The sequence below is a fragment of the Denticeps clupeoides genome, chromosome 9 (genome assembly GCF_900700375.1).
Source record: "Denticeps clupeoides chromosome 9, fDenClu1.1, whole genome shotgun sequence".
Lineage (NCBI taxonomy): Eukaryota > Metazoa > Chordata > Actinopteri > Clupeiformes > Denticipitidae > Denticeps > Denticeps clupeoides.
This window is the reverse complement of record NC_041715.1, coordinates 8,115,034-8,135,718: the sequence shown is the minus strand read 5'-3', so window position 1 is coordinate 8,135,718 and position 20,685 is coordinate 8,115,034. Positions and strand designations below refer to the sequence as shown.

General features: G+C 47.8%; 1 long non-coding RNA gene across 1 annotated transcript; it reads right to left on the bottom strand.

Moving 5' to 3' along the window:
* Positions 1–18,417: 18,417 nt before the first annotated feature.
* Positions 18,418–19,279, bottom strand: LOC114796399 (uncharacterized). Its single transcript, XR_003750716.1, has 3 exons — positions 19,257–19,279; positions 18,732–18,771; positions 18,418–18,652 (listed from the first exon to the last, which is right to left on the bottom strand). It is a non-coding gene; the product is annotated as an uncharacterized LOC114796399 (long non-coding RNA).
* Positions 19,280–20,685: the final 1,406 nt, after the last annotated feature.

The window sequence follows — 20,685 nt, the reverse complement described above, 5'->3', positions numbered from 1 at the left end:
GATGGTATCTTCTGAGCTGCGGTGCGGTGTCATGTGGTTGTGCATTCTTTTTAACCTTGTAATGCGTACGCCTCACCTGGGACCCACCAAGGCTCGCCGGGAGACGGACATGATCCCTTATCTGCAGCCGGAGGCCTGAGCTCTGCAGAGGTCGGGGAGAACCTCCCTGTTTTTATAGCCGTTCTCATGGCGCCGGCTTCACGGCTGGAGCATCATCCCCTGCACGCAGTCCAGATACGAACGGGGCCGCATTCCGCGCACATTCCCACACGAGGACACACATCCTGCCGAGGGGAAATGCCTGAGTGCCGGAGGAGGGGTCGCCGAGTCCTGAGGGGACGGGCCCTGCAGGACACTTCCTGTGCCGCAGCCTTATCTGGAAACGCCGCCGGCTCGGCCTCCCGCGGCCCCAGTCTGTGAGGTCTGTCATCTTCCCCCTGTCAGGAGGCATCGCGGGGTGACCGGGCTGGGGGAGGTACTGGGGGGGTCACCGCTGCAGGGGTAGAGGGGCTGCGGACGGGCTCTGCGGAGGTGGACGGGCCGGGTGTGCCTCTCTTCCTTATAAGGTGATTTTCCTTGCACGGCTTGTGGCAGAGTGCGCCAGTGTCGGTGTGCGGTGGAAAAAAAAAGCTGCAGGGTGGACCGTCTCCAGGAACTTTGGACGCGAGGAGACGGGGAGGGGAAGGGAGACTTCGTTCCATCATTTAAAAAGCACCAGAAAAGTATTTGCTCTTTATAGGCCTCTGAGTGGCTTTAACTGGGACCTCTATAAACTGGGTGTTATCCCCGTGGACGTGTTTGCGGAACTGCTCTGATGAACGCACCGAGGCGGCGTTCGTGCAGAAAGGAAGAGAGTGAGGTTGTGTGTGTGTGTGTGTGTATGTGTGTGTGTTATGGGGGGGGTGGGGCGGGTGATGTGACCTGGGTGAAGTGCGTGGGTTGCAGACAGCTGTGGGCGCTGGACGACTGGAGACCCAGGTGTGCTGAATCTGGCCTGGGGAATTGGGCGAGCGTCCCCAAGGTCCGATCATCCCCCGCTGTACGCATTCCCGCGATCAGACACCCAACGCCTCCCCACCCACATCTCCAAAACACTTTGTCTGCATCGAAATTACATCCCGAACGCGGCGTCTTTCCGATTTTCTGGCCAGCGGGCTCACAAACTAACAAACCGAAAAAAAAAACTTCCATACTTTAAGAATAGTAGCAGAATACTGTTAGCAGAATACCACCGATATCTGACATGAACGAATATCAGACCGAACTGGTCCCCAACCATTAACTGCACAAGCAACAGCACTGGCAGAGACAGCCTGGCAAGAGTGCTTCCTGAGTTGTGCCGTGACAGACAGTGGATTTTTCCCCCAACACCATCATCGTGGGTCCTTGTGTACCTGTCAGGGATCTCGCTGCCTGAGGGGCATTTGTGAGCCACACTTCCAACCACATCCCCCCGAATGCTGGGAGACAGGCTGCACACTCCCTGGAAAATCACTGGGCTTACCTGATCCAGCAATGAATTAATCCGTTTCCCTTTGGGAGGGGAACAAAGCGCGTCGGGCCCTGGGGAGTCTCCCAGTCCCCCCACCGCTGCACTCCCTGCCACTGCCACTACATATTTCATCTCCAGCTGCTAGCGATACGGCACCCTGTAAGAAAATACTCCACATATGCTCCTTTTATGTACCGTATACGCTTTATTGCTCCCTTTTTCGCAAGCCTTTCACTGTTTAGTGCAATGGGTTGGGGGGGGGGGGGTACATTTGACATGGAAGACGTCCTCAAGATGAAAACGTACGTTTTGCACCATCCATAAAAGCTGGCAGGATGACAGGATGAGGAAAGGAATTTACCCTGGGACCGAACTGTCCGAAGCGCTACGTCTCTGTTTAACAGCCACCTCTCCGAAATACGAGGCACAGTTATTGGGCTATTAACAAAAATAAAAATGAGACAGCATCCAACCTCGTGATTTAATGCCAGAAAGTGGATTTATGTATTCATAAAGGCTGCTGTTAAGTTTAAAAATGCTGTAAACTCTCAAGCTTTTCTCTCAGATGGACAGAGTATATGGTTCTGAAATCAGATGCTGGCTGCATCCTTCAGGCATATTTTTCGCCCTTTTTGTACCATTTCATACTTTAAAACCATCTTATGAGTCCCATAAATTGAAACACCCACCTCCCTGCGTGCACTCGGCCCCAGAGAAGGCCCCAATGAAGATGAATCCTCGCAGTGAAACCAGAGCACCTTCAATTATTATTTCTCATATTTAACAAACGGCACGTATCTCTGCACTAAACGCTCTCGGATGATGAAGGATACGTTAACGCGTCCTGTGAAATCAATCCGGCCGTGGCGCGGAGACTAATCATGGCGCCCCTGCCCCCTCAGCCAGTGTTATCTCATTGAGCCGAATGTTCCAGTTGAGGTAAGGGCTCGTGACAAATGTGACAAAAAGTCCCCAGTGAATCTGAGACCACGAGCATTCGCACTGCTCCCTGTGTAATCTAATTATCCGTGAGTCAGGGCACATATCTCAGCCTATTATTATTATTATTTCTTACGAAGAGAAAAAGGGAGAGGGGTCATTTTCTCTCTCTGCGAACTTCCTCGGACAGTGGGTGGAGGCCGGCTCTGGGGAGCTGGTGAGATATCAGCGTGGAGGGACTGGGCGTGGGGCGGCCCTGTCGGCGAAAGTCGTCCCCGGGCTGGTGGAGTCGGATGAGTCTCAGAGCTGACGTCAGCGAAGAGCTGGGCGGTGTGTGTGATCCACTCGGCCCCCCAACAGCACAAAAGCCATCAACGAGGGATGGAGAGGAAGGGGTCTTCAATCTGAATGCGGATTATTGACACCCCCCCCCCCATCACAAATATTTGCTGTTCTGCCCTCGCGCTGAGTAATATGGGCTGTGCCATGAGAAAAAACATTGTGCTTCGCCCCCCCCCCCCCCCGAGTATGTCCTGCCCTCCTCGGCTGCCGAATAAACATGTGTCTTGGATGAACTTTGTCTAAGGAGGAGCGGCGCTACAGACTCCCCTCAGTCTGAGATATTCTCACACAGGGCCCGCCAGATGCCTGGCTGGCCGAAGGCGCTCTCTAGACACACACGTGGTGGCGGGGAGGCACGCCCTCGCTTACGGAAAGCGGACCACACCCTTCACACATGCCAACAGCCTCCTCGTCAACCGACACCAAAACAGCTCCCTGCACGCTGTACGGCTCCGGCTCGTAAATCCAGGCATCAGCCAGCTTTTGTTGTCCCAGACCGCCGATGCCACAGCCGTAATTACGGCGTGGGGGCCACACCCACCTGTCTGTCAAGTTCCGCTGTCATCGCCTTGGCCTTCTTGCCAACACCAACTCCAACTCTGCACAGGCTGAGTCAGGTCGGCCAGTTCCGAATAATGCTGGGCGAGACCAACTGGAGGGCGGGGGCTCGTTTAAAATGGCAGGAGTTGCCACACTGAAGGAAGCTCACGCGGGATCAAAGTTTTTCCAGCCAGAGGGGGGTGGGGGGGTGGGGGGGGAGCTGTGGGGTTATTTGGGAGGGTCCTCTCAACACCCTGGTGCCTGGCTGACGGCCCAGGCAGGCTTAGAGCTCAGGTCCCTACTGGGTGCTGCTGCAACTTCCTGTGCCTGTGGGGCAGCGGCACCCCCAGCTATTTATAGGTGAGGCCTTCCTGGGGTGGAGGTTGGGGTTGGGTGCTGAAAAAAAGGTTCTGAGGCAGAGACAGGTCTTGACATAAGTCCAACAAATGATTAGTTTACACAGACTGACTTCCAATCGCTAATTACAGGTTGAGGCTCCCTGGAGCTACACAGGCAGAAGTGGCACTATTCTAGTAGCTAGATTTGTAAAAAAAAGAAAAAAGAAAAAAGGATTGTCTTTGTGGTTTAGATGGTGAGCTGTATATGAGGACCACTGGGCCAGCCCTACCCATCCATCATTCATCCGTTTCCTTGACGTGTTGATTACTGGCTGGTTGATCGTACAGATGTGCTTTTTGAGCCTTTACAATAAGGTGACATTTAAATTCAACGTGCCAGACAGCCCTCGTATCTGCCCTTACATCTTGAAAGGGATTGTTTTGTCATTGTGATACAAATGTGTTCTCTGCATTTAACCCATCACCCTTTGTGATCAGTGGGCAGCCATGAAAGGCGCCTGGGGAGCAGTATGTGTAGACGGTGCCTTGATCAAGGGGACCTCAGTTGTCACCTTGGCGATGCAGGATTTGAACTCACAACCCCTCCTTGAAAAGTTATGGTTGACTCTAAGACGTGCAGGGCTAGTGCCCTCCTTTGCTCAGTGGCACCTCAGTGGGACCTTGGTGGATCGGGATTTGAACTGGCAACCTTCTGATTACGGGGTCGCTTCCTTAACTGCTAGGCCACCACCGCCCCGCAAAGGTAGAGCCACAAGGGCATTACCAATGATCGCAACACCGACCATCAAAAAGCTATCGATTATCATCAGCAAAATATGCTGAAAATCAAATAATAAATCTCAGGTTCAATTTTCTCACTCTCCTCACCTACTTCACCGCTGGAAAAGATTACAATAACCCAGTGGCACAGTGTCCCAAACCACAGCACAGGTTTAATGTAAAATATCTGTCCTGCCAGTAGAAATCCAGAGGTCTTCATGGAAACCCAGCAGACTCCTTCCAGGAAGAACCCAGGATGGCACCTCAGAGAGCAGATTGACTCGTAAGTAACATGTCGGCCGCCCAGCTGAAGACGCGAGTCTGATGTCTGGGTGGTGCGGTGCCGTCTCAGGGCCCCGGTCGGACTAATGACTGGGCGTGAGCGCTGTCCTCCACACTGCGGCTCGCTGGGAGCCGGGCAGAGCTGGCAGCCTCGCTTTCGGAAGACAGGAGCCGCAGCATCTCTCCTCCGAGCGTCTTGTGCCGGGTAAAGGGGGTTGATTTCCCATTGTGCTTCATTAACCTTTCCCCGCTCTCATCAGCTCGGATTCATCGCGGCGAAGGGGCGGAAACGGGAGCGATCCGGCGTCCAGATGCCGCCATGCACGCTCACCTCTTCCCGCGTAATTGCGGACAAGTGATTGAAGGGGGGCCAACTTTCCTCGCAATTTGCCCGACCCGTGACTCGAGGTCCCCTCTGCCTCACCCGCGTTTTGCTGGTTTCCGATCAGTCTGGTGTGTCTGCTCCCCGTCCGCCTTAATCGCGCCATTAGCGCCGCAGCGGCTGCTGTCGTCTCGGCGCGGCTGATTAATACGTGAAGGCCCCTGCAGATATAATCTCCCGCGGTATCAGGAGTTGCGATGGTCAATAGCCCCCGCAGCTCTGTGTGCTTAGCCACATCGACCTGCTCGCTCCATGGCCGCAGACTGGACCGGCCTTTGACTCACCTCTGGTGGAGAGGAGATAAAACGGCACCAGGGTGAATAGGAACAATACAATAAAAAAAACCAAAAAAAAAACCACAGTAGTGTGTGTTGGTGTGACTCTTCAGATATGTCTGGTCTTCATCTGCCTTTATCTAGTTCAGGGTCATGGGGGCCGTCCCGGCAATCTATACACCAAGGCACAAGCAACCCCTGCAAGGGTCTCCGGTCCATCACAGGGGCCAGACGTGTTTGCACCGGGAGGCGATCGAACTCGGTAGCCCATGCGCTCGAGGCACACGGAGCTACAGCAGATCAGATCCCCAGTGCTCTTCTGCTCCTGTGTGTCCTTCGTGGCGAGGGTGGAGACAGCAACCCCTCTTCGGCCTCTTCAGCTACCTCACTAGTTTCACTAGAATAAATTATTGACTAAATTGTAGACGGAAATGTATAGAATAGGAATGTTGTATCATGTTGCATAATTCAGCACTAGGCTGTCCATAGAATTGGTTCAATTATAGATTCTTAGACATCTGCGTAAAAGGAAACTTTTTTACTGCAATACGCATTGATTGGTCAATTTTCTTTGGTAATTTAGTAAAATTCGACCACGAGTTTAATTAGGAGAATGTGGAAATGTACGTTCTGTTTGTGTGTTTAGACATTTGCCATGTCGTCCCTACAAACACGGAAATACTGTGTGTATAATTTTTTTAAATAAAGGGGGAAAAGCCCGATCTTGAGGAGGACGTTTCCGTCAGGCTATTTAAGTGGCCAGATGTAATTCACGCATGCAAAAAAGAGGGTAGAGACCTAATGTGGAGATTATGTGAGGTGTGTGTGTGTGTGTTTGTGTGCGAGCGAGTGAGTGAGTGTGTGTGTGTGTGTGTGCGTTTTTAATGAGCCCCATACCCCAGCCCACAGCGAGCAGAAAGACTGTGAGACTGTCAGCTCAGTGGGCTGAGGATGTGGAAATTGAATGGAGCCTTTCAGTTCTACTGCTCGTCTCCCCGGGGGTGAGAGACTGGTTGCCATGGTTATCTCGGATTCCTGCAGCTAATGGGTGGGAGTTGTGTAGCTCTGGCAACCTGGCCTGTCTAGGGTGGAATACGCGCTGAGAGCTTGGGGGTGTGGTGGCCATGTTCTGGGACACGGGAGGTCAGGCACACACACACACACACGCACACATGCGTGCAAGAGCAGCACACACCCGCAGCGCCGTGGCTCATGTTAAAGATGTCCCTCTCTGCACACGTGAAGCGCCGGGGCACCGGGATAATTAGCCCTGGTCCCCGCGCCTTTCTACTGCATTCATCTTGTAGGATTTCCTATATTGCACTCCACGGCCTGGCCACAGGGCACTTCACTTCAGTCGCGTGAGCAGAAAATTATTATTCATGCCGAACTGTTATTATTTTAAATAACTGTGGCACAGTGTGTGTAACAGTTGGCTCCGGTCCCTCGCATATACCAAATGGTCGTATTATGAAAAAGAACAAACATTTTGACGTTCTTTCTGACGCGTCCTACCAGTCCAGACCACAGTAATCCAAAGAATAACATGTCGGCCATCTCAGCTTTCGACAGTGCGCCGCGTAGCAATTCCTACAGATCTGCCATGATGTAGACAACGCTCCGCAACAATATGAAATCCATAAAGTGCTTTGTTTTTTTTGGCCGGTGAAATAACCTGAAGCACACACAGGCAAGAAACAAATGTATTCTGCACAAATGACTGGCAAAAACAACGGCATGCGTGTAACGTGCGGAGTGATGTAACAACGCCACAATCTTTACAGTAAAATTGCACCGAGTCGATCTACAGGCGAGGCGGAGGCACACCCCTCCACCACCAGCGCTCTTCCCTGGGGCTGTAGACTTTATCACAGGCTGTGGAAGAATCTGAAAATAACATGGGTCTGAAAAACTGAGGGGGGGAAAAAAAGTTTTCATTCGCTCGTGCGAGGGCCACAAAAACACATCGTTGTGCGTAAATTTTATTATTTTTTTTTGTATCCAACACGTAAGACGCTCATTTTCCCCCAATTCCCTCCATTATCGGGCTGGGGCTGGGTTGTGGAGCGAGAGAGTTTCCAGAGTCGGTCCCGTTCCCCCTTCTCTTGCGGTGCAGATGTCTTGGCTCGAGTTTCATTTGGAGTACTGAGTCACAGCTTTGCACGGCCCCCCCACGGACTTAAAGGAACTTGGCTCCAGAAATCAGAGAAAGCGTCCCAGTCCCTGCGTGAAGCCAGCAGAGTTCAGGGATACAGCGTTTTATCTTCCTTTTCTGGGTTTGTTTTATTTTACAGTTTCTTTGCACAACTTTTGACTTCTCTGTGTGGTGGAAAAGAAAAGCCATAAATAAGAACTGCACAGACCTGCTGTCAAATGTGACCTTCTAAAAACTCCATGCTGATGCCTGGACACAGCGGAAAAAGTCTGATTCTTTCAGATGATGAAGTGCACTGGTTTTCTGTTAAGTGGCGGGCTCAGTAAAACAGATTTTCCAAGTAGGCGGGTCATCTGCACAACTGGCCAATCAAATTGCAGGAGGCGACGACACTGCTAAACCTCCTGCCCCCACCAAACAGTTATGTAATCCAGTAGGGTCTTCAGACTCCTTATTCCAGAAACCTAGTAAGAGTGCAGCGAAGCACCAAGCAAAAAATCTTCCCCAGTTCTGCGGTACTCATTTACCGTATTTACCAGACGCCCGTATCCAGAGTGACTTACAATCAGTATTTATAGGGACAGTCCCCCTCCTGGAGACACTCAGGGTTAGGTGTCTTGTTCAGGGACAATGGTAGTAAGTGGGGTTTGAACCTGGTTCACAGGTGAGTGTGTTACCCACTAGTTTACTACCACTCGGCCATTCCAATAAATTCACGAAAGTATTCCAATAAATGATGTCATTGGTCCTGTTTAGGTATTGCCAAGTTGTTGCGCATGTTAATTAAAAATTGATTAAATCTGTCTGTCTGTGTGATGGTGTACTAGAATTGTAAAAAAGGTATTTTGGGTGTATCTAAACCGCAGGACGTTTCAAATTGGAGAACTCATAGTCAGGACCAATAAATCTTTTTTTATTTTGTGGAGGAAAAAGTTGCACTTGCGGTCGCGATTAAAACGTACGTTTCATCCTTCCACGCTCGTCTAGTCAGTGTCTCGCTTTCTCTTTTCTCGCCTCTTCTCTCCCTCCTCATGACACTCAAAAGGTTCACAAGACCACAAACGCCCCGGTGCAGCTACCTAATCGGGAGTAAAAAGCCTCCCTGCTGAAGTTCGAAGTTACGGCGCATAAGCCCGTGGAAACATCGTGTTTGTGTTAGTGCGTATCTGCACTTCGATCTTCACAAAGAGACCCGTAAACTCATTCCAGGTCAGCGAGTGTTTGCGCTAATCCATTACTCTCGTGTTTAGCCCCCCTGTCTTCTCCAGAGTTTCCACAGCCGGCCCCGGCTGCCTTTGACTCTCGGCCACCGCATGTTCTCACCGTCCAGGCATTCGGGGGAACCGCGGCGCGACTCCTTCGGTTTCGCCTCGCCGGGCCACTCTCGGGTCTTTGGGACCGCTTCGCGTAGGGCCGCGTTCGGAGCTGGAGACCCCGAGACGCTTTTATGAGGGCTGAAAGTGTGGTTCACGGGTCCATGGGGTTGACTCGCGGAGTTTTAATCGTCCCAGGCTGAGGCGGGTCTCCCACAAACGTCAAGCTGAATCACGACCCCTTTGCTACTACACGAAACGTACAGCAGCCTATGGTGCCATTTCTCCTCTGTCTTTGACTTGACCAGCAGACCACGCTCATGCCGGAGACCGAGTTCAAGGTCCATGTTTGCATGTGTGTGTGTGTGTGTGCACGTGAACAGAGAGAGCAGAATATATTTATTCTGCCGCGTTCTTTTTTTTTTTTTTTTTTTTCGAGCGAGAGAGCAGGAGCCCCAACGCACAAGTGACTCAAGGGTCTTGTTATCCCTTCCTCTGCTGGTGCTCCCGTTTCGGATTTAATGAACAGCAGTGCCGGGCTCCGGCTCCTGCCAGGCAGACTACAGCGTTACTTCCAGGCCTGGCAGGGCCTCTCCTCTTCTCCCTCCAGATAAGACCAGAGGACCGCAGAGCAAGAGCAGGAGAAAGACTCTGGGACTGAATAATTGATGCCTTGACAAGACCGGCATCACCTTGTCCAGCGGAGAACTTTGGAGTTAATTGTGCAACGCGAGGACGCTCATCGGCCAGACGGGAGTTGCTTGTGCGCGATACACAACTGCGTGCCATATATGCATAACACACTTCCATTATTGGTGTTTTTCTCTCTGGTGGATGCTGCTGGTGTTTTGACCGGGTTTACCCGCATCACGGTTACACCTGCTCTACAGCGATGTTTCATCATCTCTCCATCCTCACCAAGCGGCACATACCGAGATATTGTCTATGCAGCACACACCAGCGCGCTGGCATAATCCGGCATGCCTTTGAATGGCTGCAGTGTGGGGTTTTGTAAAGAGCACATACAGAAAATCATTATTTCGTCCATGATTGACATAATCGTACAGGGATCCAGGATAAATGAGAGCAGCAAGGCTCTTTTCTCGCTCCCCCAGTGGATCTGGTGAATGAAGGGATGCAAATGACCGCCGGTTGCACTGAAGGCTATTGAAAAGCTCTTAAAGGGACAATGCAGTCGGCAGGTCTGGTGCCAGCAAGGTCGATGTAACTTCTGTCGATGTTTTATAGCGACGTGCCAGATGCGTGAAGCAGTGATAAAAACCTACGGCAACGCAATTGTGAAAGGAAAGTATTTCTATTCCCAAAAGCTGTGAACTTGTTGGTTATTTTTAAGCACAACACCTTTCCAGGCACAAGTATCTTGGCTTGGTTTCTCACACTGGGCCAATCTCGGTGACTCCACCATGACGGTGTTTGTGGCATTGATCCGTGATGTGCAGTTCAGTGTCATAACATGGGAGACACAAGGATAGGGTACGATAGTAACGGGGTCTCTGACAAGGCTCACCTCCCCCCCTCCTTCCCAAACACAGAGTAGTCTGAACTTTAGGCTGGGAAGTGTGTTTATGGGAAGCTTTTGGCAGGAAGAGGGGAGTGCCGGTGCCAGAATAACAGCATAGCGCTGGTATGTGTTACAGCAGGGAACGTCCTGAGTGAGAGGGAGCTGGGCTGTTGTTTTTAGATCGCTCGTGACACCCGGTTCACCGCTTGTTAGTCATCAGGCTGGCGGCGTTGAATTTAATGGACTGTCCCTCAACCACATGTTGGTGACTGAACCTCATTTGTGATTTACAAATGACGAAAATTGTTAAATACCCATCCTGCTATACCTTATGTAGCCATTGTTGCTGACCATTGGACAGCTGATGGATGGATGGATGGAGGACAAATATTTTTCCTGATAATCACTGTGTTTCCATGCACAGTTTTGTAGGCTCGTTATGTGTCTTGACTTGGCCATTTCATTGGACGACTGTCCTTTTCCCATATACATTCATGGGAGTGAAATCAAATTATAGGCAGCTATTGGCTACTGATAACATATTTGTTTTCACAGACCAAAAACAATAAACAAACTGTTTAGATGATGTCAACCATATGCTGAGAGGTGAACTGGTCAGCTTTACAGTGCTGTGCACTTTACTTTACCATTTACAGCATTTATCAGACGGCCTTATCCAGAGCGACTTACAATCAGTAGTTACAGGGACAGTCCCCCCCTGGAGGCACTCAGGGTTAAGTGTCCTGCTCAGGGACACAATGATAGTAAGGGTGGATTTGAACCTGGGTCTTCTGGTTCATAGGCGAGTGTGTTACCCACTAGGCTACTACCACCCTGTCACCTTTATTTCTTTTGTAAATGAAATGTACATCATTCCTTAGCGTCACAGTGACATCTGAAGGCAGGCAGCACCATTTTTGGTTCTGAAGAGGGAATTACGCCGCATGCACAAAGCACCTTCCACTTTGGATCTACTTGAACTAATACATTCAGGGGTAGCGTGAATATCAGTCACATATTTTGGTTAGTTGGACTGAACTGTAAAAAAATCTCCACAACATAGCAGCAATGTCCAACTGTCACATCAGTACATTTACATGGCATATGAATTATTGCTGTGTTAGTCAGACTGAAATCAGACTAAACTGAACCATGAGGTGACAAGGTGCATCAATTTGTATGATATATATGTGTATAGCATGCATGGAAAGCTGTAAAGCAGTCCAAGGTATCAACATGCTGTTGGCTAAATTTTTTGTCTATTATTTTTCTATGTGATGTAGTAGGTAAAATTTGCAGTAACACTAACAAGCTGAAATTATAAACTACAATAACCATGCATGGAAACATACTGGCTGATATGCTGAGAATGCTCCATTGGTAAGGATCTGACTAACGGTAAATCTAATAAGTGTGACTTTTAAATAGGTGGGTGAAGATTGATGACGTGCACGTATGGGTTTCTAATAAAGTGGCCAGCGGGGGGTATTCTATCAGACCCGTTTTGAAAAAAAAAAAAAGGACAGAGGGTATTCCATTAGTTGTTTCATCAGCGAGAGAACAGACATCTCCTGTGACCTAATTGTTGTGCATCTTTCCTGCCGGTACGGCCCCCCAGCAGTGCGGCACAGGAGGCAACAGTCTATTTACCAGACGTGCTTTTCCGTTGCACATTTGCAGAAATATCCCAGTCTTGGCAGCGGTGGGGTTAATTGAAATGCAGTGTTCGAGGCATTGCTCGCTAATAGTCCGGTTTAACCACGGGAGACCCTCGGCGGAAGTCACTTTGAATATGGAGTGCTGCTGCCGCTCTCCAGGCCGCGGACTGAGGCAGATGCCAGTCACATTCGCCCACGCGACTCCCACGTCTCAGTACCCGTATTCCGGGGGCAGATTCCACGCTCAAGCTGCACTCAGGCAGATAAAGAAAATCACATTGATTCACGGGAAGGAGACGCAACAAAAAGAGCCGCTTCCGCGCAGTGGTAAATGGGCTGGTGATCGTATGAGTGATCATGACCTGTTCACTGGGCATGGCAAACAGTCATAATGTGATATCCATATCAATCGCAGATTTCACCCGCTTTGGTTTCCCAGAGTGCCCCTGCGCACGCTTCCGCGGCCTCTTTATATTCGACAAATGGTTTCCATTCAAGAGCAGAAAGCCGGACATGTGCAGTATGCGAAACACTCCCCAGGATCTCAGAGCCTACAAAGTGCACAAGCTCCTTTGCAGAGGCTTCACAGAACTTATTCTGAATGCTGGCGGTCTCTTTTCCAAGCGTTAATTATTAACTGAGGGCATGCTACACCATACCACTACGCCCTGTACCACTGCTTATAACACAAGTGACAATAGTGAGCAGGCGTGTCACCCCAATGCATTTTGAGCTGGATATACCTGTTAAGTGCGGAAATGTTTTTGTTTAGTGATTTATCGGTTTTCCAACAGAAATAGTGCAATATATTTGTCTGCACTATCAATGACACTGGAGTTGCTCAGCTCAATGTAGAAACATTGAGTAACAATAGCTACATTTACATTTATAAGACGCCTTAATCCAGAGCGATTTACAATCAGTAGTGACAGGGACCGTCCCCCTAGAGACACTCAGTGTTATGTGTCTTTCTCTGGTACGCAATAGTAGTAAGTGGGGTTAGAACCTGTGACTCATTACAATTAAGATTTGTGAACTAGGATCTTGTGCTGAGCTCTTGCATGCAGCCATGCAGACATGGGTATCATTTGTAATATGAAAAAAGTCCATACATATCTGTTTTCATTTGTATTTACTGAATAGGTATAGATAGATAGATAGATAGCTAGATAGATAGATAGATAGATAGATGAAAAATATTTATCTTGAAATATGACCATCTGTGAATTATGAGATTTTTGATTATGCCTTATGCACTTAGCAAACTTTGAGATTTTCCTTTTTGGTTCTCCAGACCCGTTGCAATCCCCACGGTTGCCGGCCTTCAGATTAGACCATATTTCAAGCACATGCTGCCTCAGCAAAGGAGAGGAACTGATTAGCACTGAGGGTATGATGGGAAAATGGGCATGTTCTCACTTTGCTACCCTTGACTGCCATCGGACTTTAGACAAACTCCATTAACATTCCTACATGGTATCCATTACAGTTTGTCTGCCCCTTCAACCCACCCCCCCCCCCCCCCCAATCTTATTTTATGTTCATGAACAAGCCCTCCAACAGAGCAGCAGCCACATTATCAGAATTAGTGTCCATGTAGTGTACTCTTGGATGAAGAAGTCCCTCTCGCTCTTTCTCTCTGTAAATATAGCCCAGGTTGGATTTGGACAGAGTCGGGTGTGGGGTGAGGGGTGGGGGGTGTAGTCAGGGCAACCCGAGCGTCTGAACTGTGGAGACAGGTAGAGTGGCTGAGAACCACACTGACACTGCAGTATAACACTGCCCTGAGAGACACACTGCATTATTAACCAGAGAGAGAGAGTGAAGGGGAGAACGAAAGGATGAGAGCGGAGGGTAGGAAGCGAGCGAGCAAGGGAGGGAGGGAGAGATAACAAAGTGAACACCCAAGCCACACTCCCAGCTGAAACTCTACACTGGAGACACATACTGAGGAGCCAATAGCCCTGCTGATTTCTCGCTCTCTTTCTCTTTAAAATATCTAATGAATAAAGGGAGGTAAGACAGAAAGAGAATAACAGCCCTAATGCCTACATTCTATCAGAGCTGTGGCAAGATTACTGTGGAACCTCCCGTCCCTGAGTGGACCAGGTGTGTATACACACACACACTCACACACTACCTGGTGTATGTGTGCTACCATGTGTGTGTGTGTTTGTGTACGTGGAATAAATTTGCTCCAGAGCGAGGCTCGCCAGGTCACACAGACTGGGGTCGGATTACCGGGAAGGGAGGTTAAAAGGTGTTTGCTTTGTCCGGGGTGAAGGCTGCCCACGGTATCAGTAATTGATCAGCGGATGGCCTTTGTCATTGGTTGTATAATGGGTGGACAGAGGTCAGCCACCAAGTTACCAAAATTACTTTAATGACATTGAATTTCTTACATTCTCACCTCGACTCATAGAAATCGTATTTCCAACTTCCTTAATATTCCGCAACTAATAGCATTTAAATTTTGTATGGCCTTGTGTAAGTAGCATCAAATTATTGTACACCATAAGTAATATATTTGTAAAGTAGGGTGTGAGAGATCAGTATTGCAAACTGCAAACCTATACAGCTACATGCTTTTAAAAATTTACTCTATTCAGCATATAGAAAGCTTGGAGGGAGCTGTTTTGCATAATGACTTGCAAAACATTATTTTGATATTGCATGTAAAGAAAAAAATATGAGCTGATCAAGTCAATATGTGTTCACGGAGGTTTGGTAAATCAGACCTGCATCTCCCTCTAGATACCCAACAATATCAGATTTAATGCTACCAATAATCGTTTTTTGTTCTCCTTGACCTCTCTGCAGCATTTGACACAGTTAACCACAAGACTCTTTTGTGAAGAGGCTTGGAATTCGGAGCTCAGCATGGCAGTGGTTGGCTTCCTAGCTTGATGAGCGATCTTACTTGGAAAGGATCCACCTCTGCCTCACGTAGACTCTCCACTGGCGTCCCTCAAGGCTCAGTGCTAGGTCCTCTCCTTTTCTCCCTCTTCAAGAGATCACTTGGTGAGGTCATTTCCTCACATGGGTTTTCCTACCACTGCTATGCCAAAGACATAACAACTTATTTTCTCTTTTCTTCCCTCAGATCTACATGCTGCTTCCAAAATCTCTGCATGTATAACTGACATCTCATCTTGGATGGCAACCCATCATCTCAAACTCAATCATACCAAAACTGAAGTAATATTCATTCCAGCAGATTCTTCACCACATTGGGATCTTGCTATTTACCTGGACAACTCACAGCTCTCTCCTTCTACAACAGCCCACAACCTTGGAGACAACCTACTCTCCTTCTCAACTCACATCAGCAATCTTTCCCGTTCATGTAGATTCCTTCTCTACAATTTCAGACAAATTTCAGACAATTTCTGTCAACACAGGCCACCCAGATACTGGTTCAGTTATTAGTAATCTCACGACTGGACTACTGTAACTCCCTTCTAGCTGGTCCACCACTATGCACCATCCGACCTCTACAATTCATACAAAATGCAGCAGCACGACTGATCTTCAACCTTCCCAAATTCTCCCATACCGCCCCTCTGCTACGTTCCCTCCACTGGCTCCCAGTAGCTGCACGCATCAGGTTCAAAATACTGATGCTGGCCTACAAAGCCAAACATGGAGTAGCACCATCCTACCTCACAGCCCTTATTACACCTCGCACTGCACCTCGTATACTCCGAGCCTCCAGTACTGCTCGCCTGGTCCCTCCATCTCTGAAGGTACTAGGAAGACGCTCATCTAGATTCTTCTCTGTCTTGGTGGTGGAATGAACATCCCCTTGAGGTCAGAACAGCTCAGTCACTGAGTATTTTCAATCGGCAGCACAAGACCTTCCTCTTTAGAGAATAATTAGATTAGCTTGTAACCTTCTTATTGTCTGACTTATGTATAGAAACTACAACAGGGAGTATAAAAAGATTGTATTCATAGTTGGGGGTCCTAGTGAAACAGAATTAATCACTTCATCGAAGGTAACGTGGAAGCACGTTCTAAGTCACTCTGGAGAAGGGCATCTGCCAAATAATTTAAATGTAAATGTAAATGTGGTATATTTTAGCCTGCAGTGATATGGTATGGAAACTGATTAAAATTAAGCAAAATGAATGAACAACCCACAGAACTGTAAGAAAGAGTTGCTCTGATCATCTGCCCTTTTTTCACGTTCACCACTGCATGTTTCCCTACAATGCTATTATTCAGTAGTCCCAGGACATTGTTTTTTTTCTTTGATCATTATCTGGTAAGTAAAGAGGGGACAGAATATGATGAATGGGAAGAACTGGCGTTCCCTAATTAAAGCCAGCGGGGGATACGGCTGGTCTTCCAGCCCTGTCCTAGTCTCAGGGAAGGCCCGTTATTTGGGGTGTAGTGGAACACCCCCCGCAGCAGCAGAGCAGCATCTCAGCGGACTCTATGGGAGCGACATGTCCTCAGGCTACCCCATTATGCTCCCATGATGCATCACTGACACACTGACCACAACCTGCTTGGTGTGAGAAGCAGCTGACGATGTTTTACGGCAGAGGACATTCATCGTTCCACCTGAAGGATGGATCATTCAGCTTGTCTGAAACCATACTAATGTCTACACCAGTAGTATTCATTTGTAATTTTAATATGCACTTAAAATTCTAATTGCACCAATCCACTGGCAAATGTAACTTGAAAGCACGTTGTAAGTCGCTCTGGATAAGGGCGTCTGCCAAATGCCGTAAATGTAAATGTAAATGTAAATGTAAATGTAATGGAGAACAGTTCAGTGGGATAACCAGTATATACGAATATGCTCTATCTGAATATTAGCTGCTTATAGAAACAACAGTGCTATGTAAAGATGGATGACCAAATAAATAAATTCAACACAAAGTGCCTCCATCAGGTTAAAACAGCTCGTTACAAGTTCTGCACCCTATTGGATGGACCTCTTGTTCCAGTTTTTAATAATGTTCTCCCATGTGTGCTCTCATTATGGAAGACACAGCCTTACAATACAATAAAATTACAATAAACTACAATAAAATTTCCAGTGACCGGTTCCCACCAAGCATTCCTAAAAAGACAATTTTTCTAGTTGGGGTTGTCATAACAAGCACTAAGCAAACTGCCTTTTTTGTAACTCCAGCCATAAAAGTGCAGTACCTAGTGGAACTTCAGCGATATGAGTCATGGCAACGGAGCAGGCACCATCGTTAGGGTAGAGCCACCGTCACTAGACACCGGGGCTTAAGTGCCTGAGAGCTGTCTGTCTCTCTGTCTGACTCAAAACGCCACACTAGGTCCTCAGAACCCACTTCTGCTGCACCGGTTCTAAAACCCCTCCAATTCATACCTCCCACACACAGCTACAACTTGCTGTGCGAATATGGCACTCCAGCCGCAGTGCGTGTATCGGAGCAGCGGGCCAGGGGCTCGCTGTCAGCCGGCCAGTCCAGAGGAGCGGTGTTTACTGGACTCCTCACCCGGAGCGCTAAGATGTGGGTGTACATATGGAACAGCGGAGCCGTGAGGTAATGAACCCTGGCTCTATGCTGCATTTCATTGGAATCTAATTGGGAAAGAGCTGGAGGGCACTAATTTGAGCTCTGTGCTGGGTAAATGTAGTGCAACCAGCTATGAAGGGTAAATCGATGTATTACCTCAACGCCTTTCTTCACTTGTAGCGAGAAACCCATTGCAGAGTTGGGTGTTGCTCTGTGTTTTTTTATTTCACATAGGGCCCTATTTTCTGAACACAGTTACAGGGGAACGTTCACTATTGTCACAAATGAAGTACGTCCTCAGGATTTGCTGAAATAAATTATTCTGTTTATTCTGAAACGTCAAATTAAAACAGCCCAATTTGGCAGCTTTCCTCCTCTGATGCCCTCGGTAGTAATTGTAATTCTAGGGCCTCAATGAACAATGCAAACATTATCTCTGTCACAGTCATCTTGGGAGCTTGTCCACTACCAAAATGAACATGCAGATAGATTATAAGTAGTTCTATTAGAAAATTCTGAGAACAGGTGAATCTGAAATTCACAAACCAGACTCAATGCACTACATCCTAAATAATAATATGTTACAAATGTATTATCTCTGTATTATCTGTATTACATCATTTTGGGTCAGAATAAAGCAGAGTAAAAAAACTGGTTGACGTTCAGGCCGAGAACAAAAACTTCTGCCCAGCTACGCCGGAATAATAGCCAGCGCCTTCTCATTATAATCTTTATCACACGAGGCCTGGTGCCCCTGACAGGGTGGCACTCTCGCCTGTGGAGGAAGAGGAAACTGAATTTATCGTCCCCCCCGCCGCGGCAGCATGGGTGGCTGAGCAGAAAGCCAGAGGAAGAGTCTTAATAGGAATTATCCCTCCCCCAGCGCCGGTGAGTTCGTTTCTGACTTACATAAGGGGCATCTTTGTGGCAAGAGATCTACAAGGGAAGAGAGTAGAAGAGGGGAGGACCCAAGACGAAAGCTCGGGACAGGAGAGACTCGTCGGATGGCCAGGCTGGGCTGTGTCTGAGCAGGGAGGTGCTCTCTTGCAGCCTCCCTCTCTGAAGTTGCATCTTCACCATCTGCCTCGGGGCAGCGGCGCTGCCTGGGGCCGTCCCCTGGGAAATAGCTGTGGATAAGTTATTCAATTAGAGGTGCATTATTGGGCCGGTTACCTCGAAGGACAGAGCTGATGATGTTGTGATTACCCTGCTCTGCATTCCTTTATGTACCCGGCGGGCTGTGCTGCTTCAGTGCGGGCGGGTGGGCGGCCGAGGGAGGGGAGCAAAGAGGGAGGGAGGGACGGATGGGAGAATGAAAGCGAAACTGGGGTCTATCAAAAATGCCTGACTGGTTTCAAATGGACTTCCTAAACATTATGTTCCCCAGCCACATGCACCCACACAGAGCCGATTGGGAAAAGAGGCTCCCGGATGGGATCCCTTGCAGCAAAAATTTGGAAAAATTGGAAACACTTTTACCCCTACCCTTCAGTACCAAATGTTACTCCAATGACTAGATTTGCACAAATGTAATTCATGCATAATAGTTATTGAATTACTTTATTTCCATTGCATGAGGAAATTATATGGGTTCTTATTGAAATATATGATATCATCTTCAAAAAAAGAATACAAGACATCGTATTAATCATCAGCCATAGCCGGAGAGTATGACCAGTGTGATATCTGGCATGGCAGCAGTCCCCGCAACCGTTCCGACACGCCTCTTACCTCCATCGCTTGGGGGAGGAGGGGCAAAGTGGGGGTGGCATCGGGAGAGGACAGACCTCCGGATCTCACAGGAGGAGTTGCGGCGCTCGTTTTCAGCTCTAGCCATCACGGGGGCTGGATTAGCCTCACAAACACTAAGCACAGATGCCCAGAGCGCGATGGGGTTGGTGCCTCATCTGTTGTTCTGAGAATACAAATAGGTCAGTGTTGTAAAGGAGGGGCCGCCGTGGTCAGGAAGCGCTGCCAGATGAATTCCTCAGTCAGACTTGATGTTAAGGGCCATCTGGTGAAAATGTGGGGGAAGTCAAGCATGATGCTGGCGCTCTCTCACCGTACGTGAGTACTGAGTACGTGAAAACCCTACCCCACCCTTAAACACAACATCTGATGAAAGGACTGCCCAGGACCATGTGGTCACATGACGTCTGTGAGAAAAAATTGAGGTCTAAATTGAATTTTAAAATTTATTTCCATACTGGTCTCCCAAGATTCCTGCACAAGCATAAACTCCATCAGCAAATGTTTCTCCAGATAATTGGGAAATAAACGGGGAAAAACTTTCTTCTCACCATTTATAAATAAACATTCTTCAGCTATGATGTAATTGAATTTTTGGAATTCACAAGAACGCTTTTCGTGTTTTCGCCACCGTCAGGCTCAGTGGACCACTCGAAGTGAAAACAATTTACTTTGGCCCAGAATCAAATCCCCCTCCTGATTAAATCTCATTTGCTTTGAGTGAATCAAGTGTAAAATGAGTAGCTTTGAATTGTCTTCAATGCCCGGTGTCACAGTCGAAGCCAGAGCCTCAACTGCAGCACAGAATAGGTGAAAACTGTGTTGAATTTTCTTAAAAACCCTCACATTTATCTGCTTTTCTCATATAAAACCCACTCCAACCTACATGGCCTTTGTAGAAATAAGATTAAGGTAATTATATGATGAAAAGGAATCATATGGAATTCCATGGATTCGCAGATTTTCTCTTCATATGAGAAAATAAAACTTGATGTTGTTTGTAAAGAGGACAAATGAATAAAGGCGCAATAAAAATTGGTATATTTCCAGGTTTTTTTGTATTTTACATTTTTTACAGTATTCCAAATCTACAAATGACATGCATTTAATGAATGTACACATGCACATATAAATGCATCTATTTTAAATGGTTACTGTTGAGTACATGACATACAGTCCAGGATTATAATTTTTTTGTGAACCCTACACTTTAAAGCGCAGTTATTCCAGCTAAATTTATCACCTCTCCTCATGTATTCACCAGATAAATTTAATTCATTATTTCAAAATTGTTTTCGCGTGCATCATTTACTATGCTTATTTCACTTCTTCTGTCTCCCTGTTGCTCTGCAACACATCCGTCTCTATGATTATTTAAACTGGTGCCAGCAAATTACTGTGACCCCCTTTA